The following is a 12853-nucleotide window of genomic DNA, read 5'->3' on the forward strand; positions in this document are numbered from 1 at the left end:
AAGTTCCCATAGATTTTCATGGTCGCATTAACCTTTCTTAGATCTTGTAACAATTTCCATTTACCAGATTTTTTTCTTGATAACAAAAATTGGAGTATTCCAAGGAGACTGAGATTCTAGTAAATGTCCTGCCTCTAATTTTTCCTGCACTAGCAAAGAGGCGGCCTCTATTTTCTCTTTAGGTAAAGACCACTGATCAACCCACACCGGAATATCAATAAGCCATTGAATTTTATCAGCAGGGGATGCAGGCAAGATAGTGGTCATTACTGAAAATACCCCAAACCTGTGTTAGAGTGAGGTTTAAGACCTTCAAAAGTCTTAATACCTTGTCCTTTCTTTTCTAGCCCATGACCAGGTGAAAATTCTTGTCTGAGCATCTGCTTGGTTACCACCTCATTAAGACTGCACATTATAAGGCCCATCTGTGACAAGAGATCTCTTCCCCATAGGGTAACAGGCAAGTTTGACATAACATATGGATGAATTTGTCCTGATTTGCCTTCCTCATCTCTCCAGGTTAGCAATTTGGAGCTTCGTTTTGGGTTATTGGCATAACCAATTCCTTGAAGGTAAGTAAGCGTATCAGACAAAGGCCAACCTGAAAGCCAATCTTGTCCTCTATTATTACATCAGCTCCAGTATCTATTAATCCTTCAAAGCTTTTTCCTTCAAATGTCAATTTAAGGTTAGGTCTCTGATTAGTAATAGATTGAACCCAATGCACACCAGAGGAGTCAAAACCACCTTGTCCTCTCTCATTCTTAACAAATCTGGATGGTAGTGGATGTAAAGGAGCTAAGACAAGTTGAGCAGTTCTCTGGTAGGCAGGTACAGTTGTAACACCATGAGGGGAAGCAGCCATGATTTTAATTTCTACCTCATACTCATTATCTCTAACACCTGGATAAATCTGCAGACCTTTTACAATAGAACTACTTCGTCCTAAAAGAAATCTACAAGTTTCTGCAGGTAGAAGTCCAAAAACTCCTGTAAGCAGAGTTTGAACTCCCATTTCTGGGGTTAAGACTGTGTGGGTGGTGGAACAGAGGTCCAATCCTGCACTTCCTGAGGTTCCCCTGACAAGTTCAAAAACATATTTCTTTGGCTGGGCAACAGCTTCATGGCCCCATAAACTGCTTGCTGTGCATATTTGGGGGCCTGGGTCTGGCCCCTCCTCTCATTTCCCGGCAACCGACAGCCTGTAATGTCTGACTTGGATTTACACATCCTAGCCCAATGGTTGCCCTTCCTGCACCGAAGACAAACTCCTGGAATATGGCCGGCTTGCCCACTTTCAGCACCTTTATTCTTAGGACAATCACTTTTAAAATGACCCAAACTTCCACACTTAAAACATGCATTATTACCTCGTTTCTGTGAAAGCATTGCTTGTATAGTGGTTCCTTGCAAAGCAGCAGCGAAAGCCAAAGCCTGACTACCTGACGGCCCAATCTCTGCACAAAGACGGATATATCCCGCTAGATCAGTCTGTCTTTTGTGCGGTCGGATAATTTCGAGACACATTGCGTTAGCATTCTCATAAGCCAATTGCATAATGAAAGGACTTCCCGTGTCAAAGTCTCCAAGAATCCTACTAGCTGCTATTGATAGCCTATCCACAAAGTTCTGGTAAAGCTCATCAGGACCCTGCTGAATGCTGGCTAAACTTCCACCAAGGTCCCCTTTTGCTGGCAACTGTTTCCAAGCGTGGTGGGCAACCATGGCAACCTGCCCTTACACTCCAACGGGAAAACCAATTTGATTAGCATTGTCTTCATATCGACCTTCTCCCAAAAGCATGTTAACATCCCAGTCTGGATAACCTGTCTGAGCATTTAAAGTGGCAGTTTTCTTACTGGTTTCTCGCCATTCAGATTCCCAGAGTAAGAAATCTCCTCCTGATAGAGCAGCCTTACAATCTTGGGGGATTAAGTGTGACTCCATGGCAGTATCCAATAATGCTTGTGTAAAGGAAGCTGTAGGGCCATATTGTGCAACAGCTGTTTTTAACTCCTTTATCACCTTGAAATCCAAAGTCTGGTGTTATCTGATTCTATTATTTTGCTGGTCAATTATCTCAACTACAGGAAAGGCTAGCACATCAGATGTATCCTGTCCCCTCCCACGAGCCTGACTCACAGCTTTCTAGTGGCGCTTGGCACATTTCAGAAGTGTTGCTCTTCCCTGTATCTGACACCCTTTTTAGCTCCCGAAACTCATTAGTCAATTTCTGCAACTTAATTTCAAACTCTACTTAGTTGCATGTCCATTTGAGTAACATCTCCTATAGTGGAGGCCATAGGTGGAGAGGGAGGCTTGTGAGGGGGCCAATCCTCATCAAAATACTTGGCAGCTCCTCTTTCTGAATGATCTCCCTTGTCTGAAGTTAGCTCATCATCAGAGTCTCTATATCTTTCTAATTTAGTGTTGAGAGGGCTCCTTTCTGAGGAAGTCCTCTCTGACAGGCGCTCTTCCTGAGATTCTTCAAGCTCTGCCTGGTTACCATCTGACCCCTGCGAGATCTCCTTTACAATAGCATCATTTAAGAGTGCCCAGAGGCAAAGGGAGAAATTATCTGCCTGGGTGTTTTTCAAAGCTTCTCCAACTCTCACCCAGGTTCTGTTATTTAAAGTTTTTTTTTTCTCTGAACCATGGGCAACAAGAATCTATCTTATCTGAAAAATTTTCTAACAATTGTTCTTGAGCCGGGCGTGGTGGCGCACGCCTTTAATCCCAGCACTCGGGAGGCAGAGGCAGGTGGATTTCTGAGTTCGAGGCCAGCCTGGTCTACAAAGTGAGTTCCAGGACAGCCGGGGCTACACAGAGAAACCCTGTCTCGAAAAACCAAAAAAAAAAAAAAATTGTTCTTTAAACCCTACTCCTCTCACGTGAAACAACTCTTGAAAGCTGCGGACAACTGCCTGTTTGGGAGTTTATAGTCCCATATTTCGCTGTCAAACCCTAAGTGGAATCAGCGCTGGGTCAGCACTGTTCCAACTTAGACCATATCCTCTCACACCTCCAGCCACACTTTTAAAAATGAAGTTTAAAACCAGCACTGCCATAAATACCTGTTGCTCACTGTGCTTGATACAATCTTCTTTTTCTTCCCTTCTCATGGAGCTCCACACAAGACAGCGATCCCTCACTGTTTTCCCGCCATTTCCAGGCCCCTGGTTCGGGCACCAATCTGTAGCAGGAGGCCGGCCGGCTGCTTACAAGAACCAGGTTTTTCTGGAAGGCAGACTGGGGCTGAAAGAGGGAGAGAGACTAGCCGGCGAGAAAAGAATGAAGCCAAGACAAATTTTTCTCTGATCAAGGCTAAGAGACTGTGCTTAAAAGAGGGAAGGTCCATCCCCCCCACCAGTCCATCCTTGGTGCTTTGTCGCCATGCTGTCAGCACTTGGTCGCCAGGCTGTTGCTTATTCAGGAATGTCTCAGGAAGACAGGTTCAGCCTCTCAGCAGGTAGCAGAATCTCAGGGCAGTTGACCCTTCAAAAGAAGCCAGCCAAATAGAAAACCTACACTGCAGGTGGCCCCACCTCAGTGGCAACAAGGTCTGTATCAGCCCGCTTCAGGATGGGGGAGGCTACATCTGTTGGTAAAGCAACAAGCAGGCCAAGTCAGATTATAAGGCAGGGCCTCTACACCACCCCACCCCACCCCACCCCTACCCCCACCCCCGCTCAAGGCAGCCAGTAAGAGGAGATGAGGCAGGACCCCAGTATCTGCTTCAAGGGTAAAACTCCTGCGACTTAACTCTTTCCATTAAGTCTCTGCCCTTCCAATACGCCACAACTTGCCACAGGTATCATGAACTGACAGCCAAGCTTCTAACGTGGTGACTTTTAAGACCAAAATCCAAACAAACTTGTTCCAAACTCTTCCCAAGATTTTTAATGCTGTCTCAAATGTATGGCTGAGCCCTTAGGAATAAAACAGATGGTGGCAAGTTTAGCTATGGAAACATCTTGTGAATCTAAGATGGATTTTGGTTTACACACTGTACAAGTTTTTTTGGTTTTTTTTTATTCTTTTTTTAAATTATTAGATATTTTCCTTATTCATATTTCAAATGTTATCCCCTTTCCTAGTTTCCCCTCAGTAAATCCCCTATCCTTTTCTCCTGCTTCCAAATCCACCCACTCCCAATTCCTGGCCCAGGCTTTCCCCTATACTGGAGCATAGAACCGTCACAGGACCTAGGGCCTCTCCTCCCATTGATGACCAACTAGGCCATCCTCTGCTACATATGCAGCTAGAACCACAAGTCCCTCTGTGTGTCCCTTTCTTTGATTGGTGGTTTAGTCCCAGGGAGCTCTGAGGTTACTGGTTAGTTCATACTTTTGTTCCTCCTAAGGGGCTGCAAACCCCTTCAGCTCCTTGGGTACTTTCTCTAGCTCCTTCATTGGGGACCCTGTGCTCTGTCTAATGGATGACTATAAACACCCACTGCTGTATTAGTCAGGCACTGGCAGAGCCTCTCAGTAGACAGCTATATCAGTCTCCTGTAAGCAAGCCCTTAATTGGCATCTGCAATAGTGTCTGGGTTTAGTGGTTGTTTATGGGAATGATCCCCAGGTGGGGCAGTTTCTAGATGGTCATTTCTTCAATTCCTGCTCAAACTTTATCTCTATAACTCCTTCCATGGGTATTGTGTTTCCTCTTCTAAGAAGGATCTATATGTCCACACTTTGGTTTTCCTTCTTCTTGAGTTTCATGTGTTTTAGAAATTGAATCTTGGGTATTCTGAGCTTCTGGGCTAATATCCACTTATCAGTGAATGCATAGCATGCATGTTCTTTTGTGATTGGGTTACCTCACTCAGGATGATATCCTCCAGATCCATCCATTTGCCTAAGAATTTCATGGATTCATTGTTTTTCATAGCTGAGTAGTACTCTATTGTGTAAATGTACATTTTCTGTATCCATTCCTCTGTTGAGGAACATCGAGGTTCTTTCTAGCTTCTGGCTATTATAAATAAGGTTGCTATGAACATAGTGGAGCATGTGTTCTTATAAAGTTGGAGCATCTTCTGGGTATATGCCCAGGAGTGGTATTGCTGGATCTTCCAGTAAAAATATGTTCAATTTTCTGAGAAACCGCCAAACTAATTTCCAGGGTGGTGGTACCAGCTTGCAGTCCCACCAGCAATGGAGGAGTGTTCCTCTTTCTCCACAACCTCACCAGCATCTGCTGTCACCTGAATTTTTTATCTTAGCCATTCTGATTGGTGTGAGGTGGAATCTCAGAGATGTTTTGATTTGCATTTCCCTGATAGTTAAGGATGTTAAACATTTTTTAAGGTGCTTCTCAGCCATTCAGTATTTATCAGTTAAGAATTCTTTTTTTTGGGGGGGGGGCGTGGTTCAAGACAGGATTTCTCTGTGTAGCCCTGGCAGTCCTGGACCTCACGTTGTAGACCAGGCTGGCCTCAAACTCAGAAATCCACCTGCCTCTGCCTCCCGAGAGCTGGGATTAAAGGCATGTGCCACCATGCCTGGCTGAGAATTTTTTGTTTAGCTCTGTACCCCATTTTTTAATAGGTTTATTCCATTTTCTGGATTCCACCTTCTTGAGTTCTTTGTATATATTGGATATTAGCCCCCTATCAGATTTAGGATTGGCAAAGATCTTTTCCCAATCTGTTGTTTGCTGTTTTGTCTTATTGACAGTGTCCTTTGCCTTACAGAAGCTTGGCAATTTTATAAGGTCTCATTTGTCCATTCTTGATCTTACAAAACAAGCCATTGCTGTTCTTTTCAGGAATTTTCCCCGTGTCCATATCTTCAAGGCTCTTTCCCACTTTCTTCTCTATAAGTTTCAGTGTCTCTAGTTTTATGTGGAGTTCCTTGATCACTTAAACTTGAGATTTGTACAAGGAGATAAGAATGGATCAATTCACATTCTTCTACATGCTAACCGACAGTTGAGCCAGCACCATTTGTTGAAAATGCTGTCTTTTTTCCACTGGATCGTTTTAGCACCTTTGTCAAAGATCAAGTGACCATAGGTGTGTGGGTTCATTTCTGGGTCTTTGATTCTATTCCATTGATCTACCTACCTGTCACTGTCACTGTCACAGTACCATGCAGTTTTTATCACAATTGCTCTGAAGTACAGCTTGAGGTCAGGGATGCTGATTCCACCAGAGGCTCTTTTATTTTTGAGAATAGTTTTTGCTATCCTAGTTGTTTTGTTATTCCAGATGAATTTGCGAATTGCCCTTTCTAACTCTGTGAAGAATTGAGATGGAATTTTGATGGGGATTGCATTGAATCTATAGGTTGGTTTTGGCAAGACAGCCATTTTGACTGTATTAATCCTGCCAATCCATGAGCATGGGAGATCTTTCCATCTTCTGAGATCTTCTTCGATTTCTTTCTTCAGAGACTTGAAGTTCTTCAGATTCTTCACTTCCTTAGTTAGAGTGACACCAAGATATTTTATATTATTTGTTACTATTTTGAAGGGTGTTGTTTCCCTAACTTCTTTCTTAACCTTTTTATCCTTTGTGTAGAGAAAGGCAACTGATTTGTTTGAGTTAATTTTTTATCCAGGTACTGCACTGAAGTTGTTTATCAAGTTTAGGAGTTCTCTGGTGGAATTTTTAGGGTCACTTATATATACTATCATATCTTCTGCAAATAGTGATATGTTGACTTCTTCCTTTCCAATTTGTATCCCCTTGATCTCCTTTTGTTGTCGAATTGCTATGGCTAGGATTTCAAGTACTATATTGAATAGGTAGGGAGAAAGTGGGCAGCCTTGTCTAGTCCCTGAATTTAGTGGGATCACTTCAATTTTTTCTCCATTTAGCTCGATGTTGGCTACTTGTTTGCTATATACTGCTTTTATTATGTGTAGATATGAGCCTTGAATTCGTTATCTTTCCAAGACTTTTATCATGAATGGGTTTTGGATTTTCTCAAATGCTTTCTCAGCATCTAATAAGATGATCATGTGGTTTTTGTCTTTGAGTTTGTTTATATAGTGGATTACTTTCATAGATTTCCATATATTGAACCATCCCTGCATCCCTGGGATGAAGCCTACTTGATCATGATAGATAATCATTTTATGTGTTCTTGGATTCTGTTTTCAAGAATTTTATTGAGTATTTTTGCATAGATATTCATAAGGGAAATTGGTCTGAAGTTCTCTTTCTTTGTTGGATCTTTGTGTGGTTTAGGTATCAGAGTAATTGTGGCTTCATAGGGAAAATTGGGTAAAATATCTTCTGTTTCTATTTTGGAATAGTTTGAGGAGTATTGGAAATAGTTCCTCTTTGAAGGTCTGTTAGAACTCTGCACTAAACCTTTTAGGTCCTGGGCTTTTTTTTTTTTTTTTTTTTTTGGTTAGGATACTATTAATGAGTGTTTCTATTTCTTTAGTGGATGAGGGCTGTTTAGATTATTAATCTGATCCTGATTTAACTTTGGTACCTGGTATCTATCTAGAATATTGTACATTTCATCCCAGTTTTCCTTTTTTTTTTTTTTTTTTTTTTTTTTTTTGAGTATAGGCTTTTGTAGTAGGATCTGATTATTTTTTGGATTTCCTCAGATCTTGTTGTTATATTTCCCTTTTCATTTCTGATTTTGTTAATTAGGATACTGTCCCTGTGCTCTCTAACTGGTCTGGCTAAGGGTTTGTCTATCTTGTTGATTTTCTCAAAGAACCAGCTCCTGGTTTGGTTGATTCTTTGTAAAGTTCTTTTCGTATCTATTTGGTTGATTTCATCCCTGAGTTTGATTATTTCCTGCTGTCTACTCCTATTGGGTGAATTTGCTTCTTTTTGTTCTAGAGCTTTCAGGTGTGCTGTTAAGCTGGTAGTGTATGCTCTCTCATGATTCTTTTTGGAGTCACTCAGAGCTATGTGTTTTCCTGTTACGATTGCTTTCATTGTGTCCGATAAGTATGAAAATGTTATGGCTCCAAAAAGTCTTTAACTTCTTTCTGTATTTCTTTCTTAACCAAGTTATCATTGAGTACAGTGTTGTTCAGCTTCCATGTGCATGTGGGCTTTCCATTATTTATGTTGTTATTGAAGATCAGCCTTAGTCTATGGTGATCAGACAGGATGCTAGGTTCATTTCAATATTTTTGTATCTCTTGAAGCCTGTTTTGTGACCGATTATATGGTCAATTTTGGAGAAGGTACCATGAGGTGCTGAGAAAAAGGTATATCCTTTTGTTTTAGGATAAAATGTTCTATAGATATCAGTTAAATCCATTTGTTTCATACCTTCTTTTAGTTTCACTGTGTCTCTGTTTATTTTCTGTTTCTAGGATCTTTCCATTGATGAGAGTAGAGTGTTGAAGTCTCCCACTATTATTCTGTGTGGTACAATGTGTGTTTTGTGTTTTGTTTTCTTTAATAAAGAAACTTTACTAAAGTTTCCTTAATGAATGTGGATGCTCTTACATTTGGAGCACAGATGTTCAGAATTGAGAGTTCATCTTGGTAAATTTTACCTTTGATGAGTATGAAGTGTCCCTCCTTATATTTTTTGATAACTTTAGGTTGAAAGTCGATTTTATTCAATATTAGAATGGCTACTCCAGCTTGTTTATTGGGACCATTTGCTTGGAAAATTGTTTTCCAGCCTTTTACTCTGAGATAATATCTGTCTTTGTCACTAATGTGGGTTTCCTGTATGCAGCAAAATGTTGGGTCCTGTTTGCATAACCAGTCTGTTAATCTGTGCCTTTTAACTGGGAAATTGAGTCTATTGATTTTATGAGATATTAAGGAAAAGTCGTTGTTGCTTCCTGTTATTTTATTCTTAGAGTTATAATTTTGTTCATGTGGATATCTTCGTTTAGGTTTGTTGAAAGATTACTTTCTTTCTTTTTCTAGAGTATAGTTTCCATCCTTGTGTTGGACTTTTCCTTTTATTATCCTTTGAAGGGCTGGATTTGTGGAAAGGTATTGTGTAAATTTGGTTTTGTCATGGAATATCTTGGTTTCTCCATCTATGGTAATTGAAAGTTTTGCTGGGTATAGTAGCCTAGGCTGGCATTTGTGCTCTCTTAGGGTCTGTATGACATCTTCTCAGGATCTTCTGGCTTTCATAGTCTCTGGGAAGAAGTCAGATGTAATTCTTATAGGTCTACCTTTATATGTTACTTGACCTTTTCCCTTACTGCTTTTAATATTCTTTCTTTGTTTTGTGCATTGGTGTTTTGATTATAATGTGACAGGAGGAATTTCTTTTCTGGTCCAAACTATTTGGAGTTCTGTAGGTTTCTAATATGTTCATGGGCATCTCTTTCTTTAGGTTAGGGAAGTTTTCTTCTATAATTTTGTTGAAGATATCTACTGGCCCTTTAATTTGAAATCTCTCTTCTCATCTATATCTATTATCCTTAGGTTTGTTATTCTCATTGTGTCCTGGATTTTCTGGATGTTTTGGGTTAGGAGCTTTTTGCCTTTTACATTTTCTTTGACTGTTGTGTCAATGTTTTCTATGGTATCTTCTGCACCTGAGATTCTCTCTTCTTTCTCTTATATTGTCTTCATTATTCTTGCATCAATGGCTCCTGACTTCTTTCCTAGATTTTCAATTTCCAGAGTGGTCTCCCTTTATGATTTCTTTATTGTTTCTTCTTCCCATTTTAGATCCTGGATAGTTTTGTTCAATTCTTTCACTTGTTTGGATGTGTTCTCCTGTATTTCTTTAAGGGAGTTATTTATGTCCTTTTAATAGTCCTCCATCATCATCATGAAAAGTGTCTTTACATCCATATCTTGCTTTTCTGGTGTGTTATTGAGTAGAGGGCTTGCTATGTTGGGAGAGTTGGGTTCTGGTGATGCCAAGTAACCTTGCTTTCTGTTGCTTCTGTTCTTATGCTTGCCTCCTGCCATCTGATTATCTCAAGTGCTCCCTGACCTCAATATATCTGATTGGAACCTGTTCTTCCTATAATCCCAGTTGAGTCTGAGCTTCTCAGAATCCAGCTTTCTTTGTGACCCTGTGATTCTGGGACCTTGTTAATCTGGGTGTGATTCTGGGTGTGTCAGAGTTCTTGGCAGTCAAACTTCCTCTCAGACCCTGAGATCCTGGTGTGACCAAGCTCCTGGGATCCTTAGACAGCACTGACTGGAACCTGATACATTGGTAGGGCAGGGTTCTTGTGTCTGTGCTCCAGCTGTCCCCAGGCACCCCCAGTTCTGTTGGAACAGATGTTGTGTTCCACTCACTAGTGATTCTAAGATCCTGGGCATGCTAGGGTGCCTGTGGGGTGGAGAGTCCTCTGGAGACCATGGGAATGTCTGCCGAATTTGGGCCCAAAGTGACATGGTGCTGGAGCCAACTGGAAGGAACCCGAGTTCCCCCTACTATACAAGTTTGATAGAAGTTGATGAAGAGGATGGTATGGATAAAGCTCTGCTTTTACAGACAACCTGCAATCAAACTAATCATCCCATTTTCCTGTATTTTCAATGTTCTCAAGACTTATGGGGACAGGTAATTGATATAGATGGTCTACCTATGGAAAATTGTTAACAGTCACTTATTCTCAGAACTTTGAACAGCCAAGGGTCTCTGCATTAAATACTAACCCACAGCAATAAGAAGCTTCTGTGACTAAGGCTGAGAGAAGCATACCTCTATGAATGTAAATATAAATACTGAGAAGGCAGCTTAACAAAATGACCATTTATTGATAGAGTACCAAAGCATTACACACACATACACACACGCACACACACACACACACACTCTCTCTCTTTGAGCTTATGACCTTCTAGCATAAGTTCATGTTTATAGCACTGGGCATAAGGCCTCAAATCAAATAAAGAGAACAGAATTTAACCCATAAATGGTCTGGCCACTATTGCACATCTTGCCTTGGCTGTTCCTTATTTTTCCATGCAGGGAACACTGCTAAATAAAACTACAGTTTTATCTGCACCAGCAGCCTTATAGTATCTTCTTGTAACTATGAAAGTTGCCAGCAGGGAGAATTTCCTGGTCAGTAGAGGTTGATTTCTCTATGTGCTGCATTCAAAGTGAGTGGTGTCTTTAGTAAAAGGGACTCATCATCTAGTCATTGAGGTCAACAAAGAGTCATGGCAATAATGTTATTGTTTTGGTTCTCTTTAGTGTCTCCCTGATCAATGAATCATAGTGAAGTTGCTTTTTCTGGCACTGAGCACTTTTTTTTGTTGTTGTTGTAATTTAAAAAACCATGTCCTTTGAAAGTAGCACTGCTCACCAGTGCCATTTTTCACCTCTTCTTCTTCTTTTTTTTTTTTAATATTTTTATTACGTATTTTACTCAATTACATTTCCAATGCTATCCCAAAAGTTCCCCATACCCTCCCCCCTACTTCCTTACCCACCCATTCCAATTTTTTGGCCCTGGCGTTCCCCTGTACTGGGGCATATAAAGTTTGCATGTCCAACGGGCCTCTCTTTCCAGTGATGGCCGACTAGGCCATCTTTTGATACATATGCAGCTAGAGTCAAGAGCTCCGGGGTACTGGTTAGTTCATAATGTTGTTGCACCTACAGGGTTGCAGATCTCTTTAGCTCCTTGGATACTTTATCTAGCTCCTCCTTTGGGGGCCCTGTGATCCATCCAATAGCTGACTGTGAGCATCCACTTCTGTGTTTGCTAGGCCCCGGCCTAGTCTCACAAGAGACAGCTATATCAGGGTCCTTTCAGCAAACGCTTGCTAGTGTATGCAAAGGTGTCATCGTTTGGAGGCTAATTATGGGATGGATCCCTGAATATGGCAGTCTCTAGATGGTCCATCCTTTTGTCTCAGCTCCAAACTTTGTCTCTGTAACTCCTTCCATGGGTGATTGTTTCCAATTCTAAGAAGGGGCAAAGTGTCCACACTTTGGTCTTCGTTATTCTTCAGTTTCATGTTTCACCTCTTCTTAAATTCCTCTTTTTTCATTGTTAGATTTTAATGACCTTATAAACTAATGTGGATTCATTGGGTGTTTTCATATGTCTTTAATGTCCACTAATGCCCACCTTACCCCTTCCTTTTTCATCTTGCTGAAACATTTAGCTTTGGAGGAGTAAATATTTTATTTACATACAGTGGTTGATTTTCATAGTCACCTGAGTTATTTTCATTTTTATCTCTATGGAGTATGAAAGTAGAGTGTCCCATGTCAGGAGATAGGGCCTAGATCAAACCTCAGAAGACAAATTAGGGTTCAATAAAAAATTAAGTTATATCCTTGCTATTTTACATCACAATATTTACAAATGGAAAATAGGAGAGTTAGGTGTACAAGCCAAATAGAACATTAGCTGCTATTTTTGTTTACAATGTCCATTGCAGGAGTAGGGCAGAGTATTTAACACAGTGACACCTTGCCATTCATCCTAGAACATGGAGGCATAACAATACTCAAAATGTCACCTGAGAGCATCCTGCAACCAGTTTGTCACATGGGCTATCCCACCACCCAACGTGTCACACTTGATACCTAAAGTACTTGGATTTCTGGCTCATATGATGAGTTGTTTTTCCCAGGTAATATGCACTCAGAAGTTTGTCTTAAAAGATAAAGTAGGTTTAGACCCAAAATGAGACTTCTTGCTTTGTGCTGTATACCCAAAGTAAAGCAGAAGGAGGCTTCCCTAAAGCACAGTTACCTATTCACCCCAACCTCGACTTTCTCCAGGATACCATGGCATTAGCCCACATGGAATGAAACTGTAATGGCAGACATTGGCTAACAAAGCCATACACTGTTTATAAGTGTTCCTTCACAGTCAGCATTTGTGAATAATTTCATTAGTCAGTTTAACAATTCAGCATTAGGAAAACTAACACAAAAAAATTCTAAAGACAGAACTGTTTAAATCATAA

The 12853-nt window shown here is 40.7% G+C and overlaps 1 pseudogene; it reads right to left on the bottom strand.

Moving 5' to 3' along the window:
• Positions 1 to 1023: 1023 nt before the first annotated feature.
• LOC147000215 (endogenous retrovirus group K member 7 Gag polyprotein-like) lies at positions 1024 to 3395 on the bottom strand (annotated as a pseudogene).
• Between the last annotated feature and the right edge of the window lie 9458 nt (positions 3396 to 12853).

The sequence above is a fragment of the Mus caroli genome, unplaced genomic scaffold, assembly GCF_978045245.1.
Source record: "Mus caroli unplaced genomic scaffold, Mus_caroli_1 scaffold_19, whole genome shotgun sequence".
NCBI lineage: Eukaryota > Metazoa > Chordata > Mammalia > Rodentia > Muridae > Mus > Mus caroli.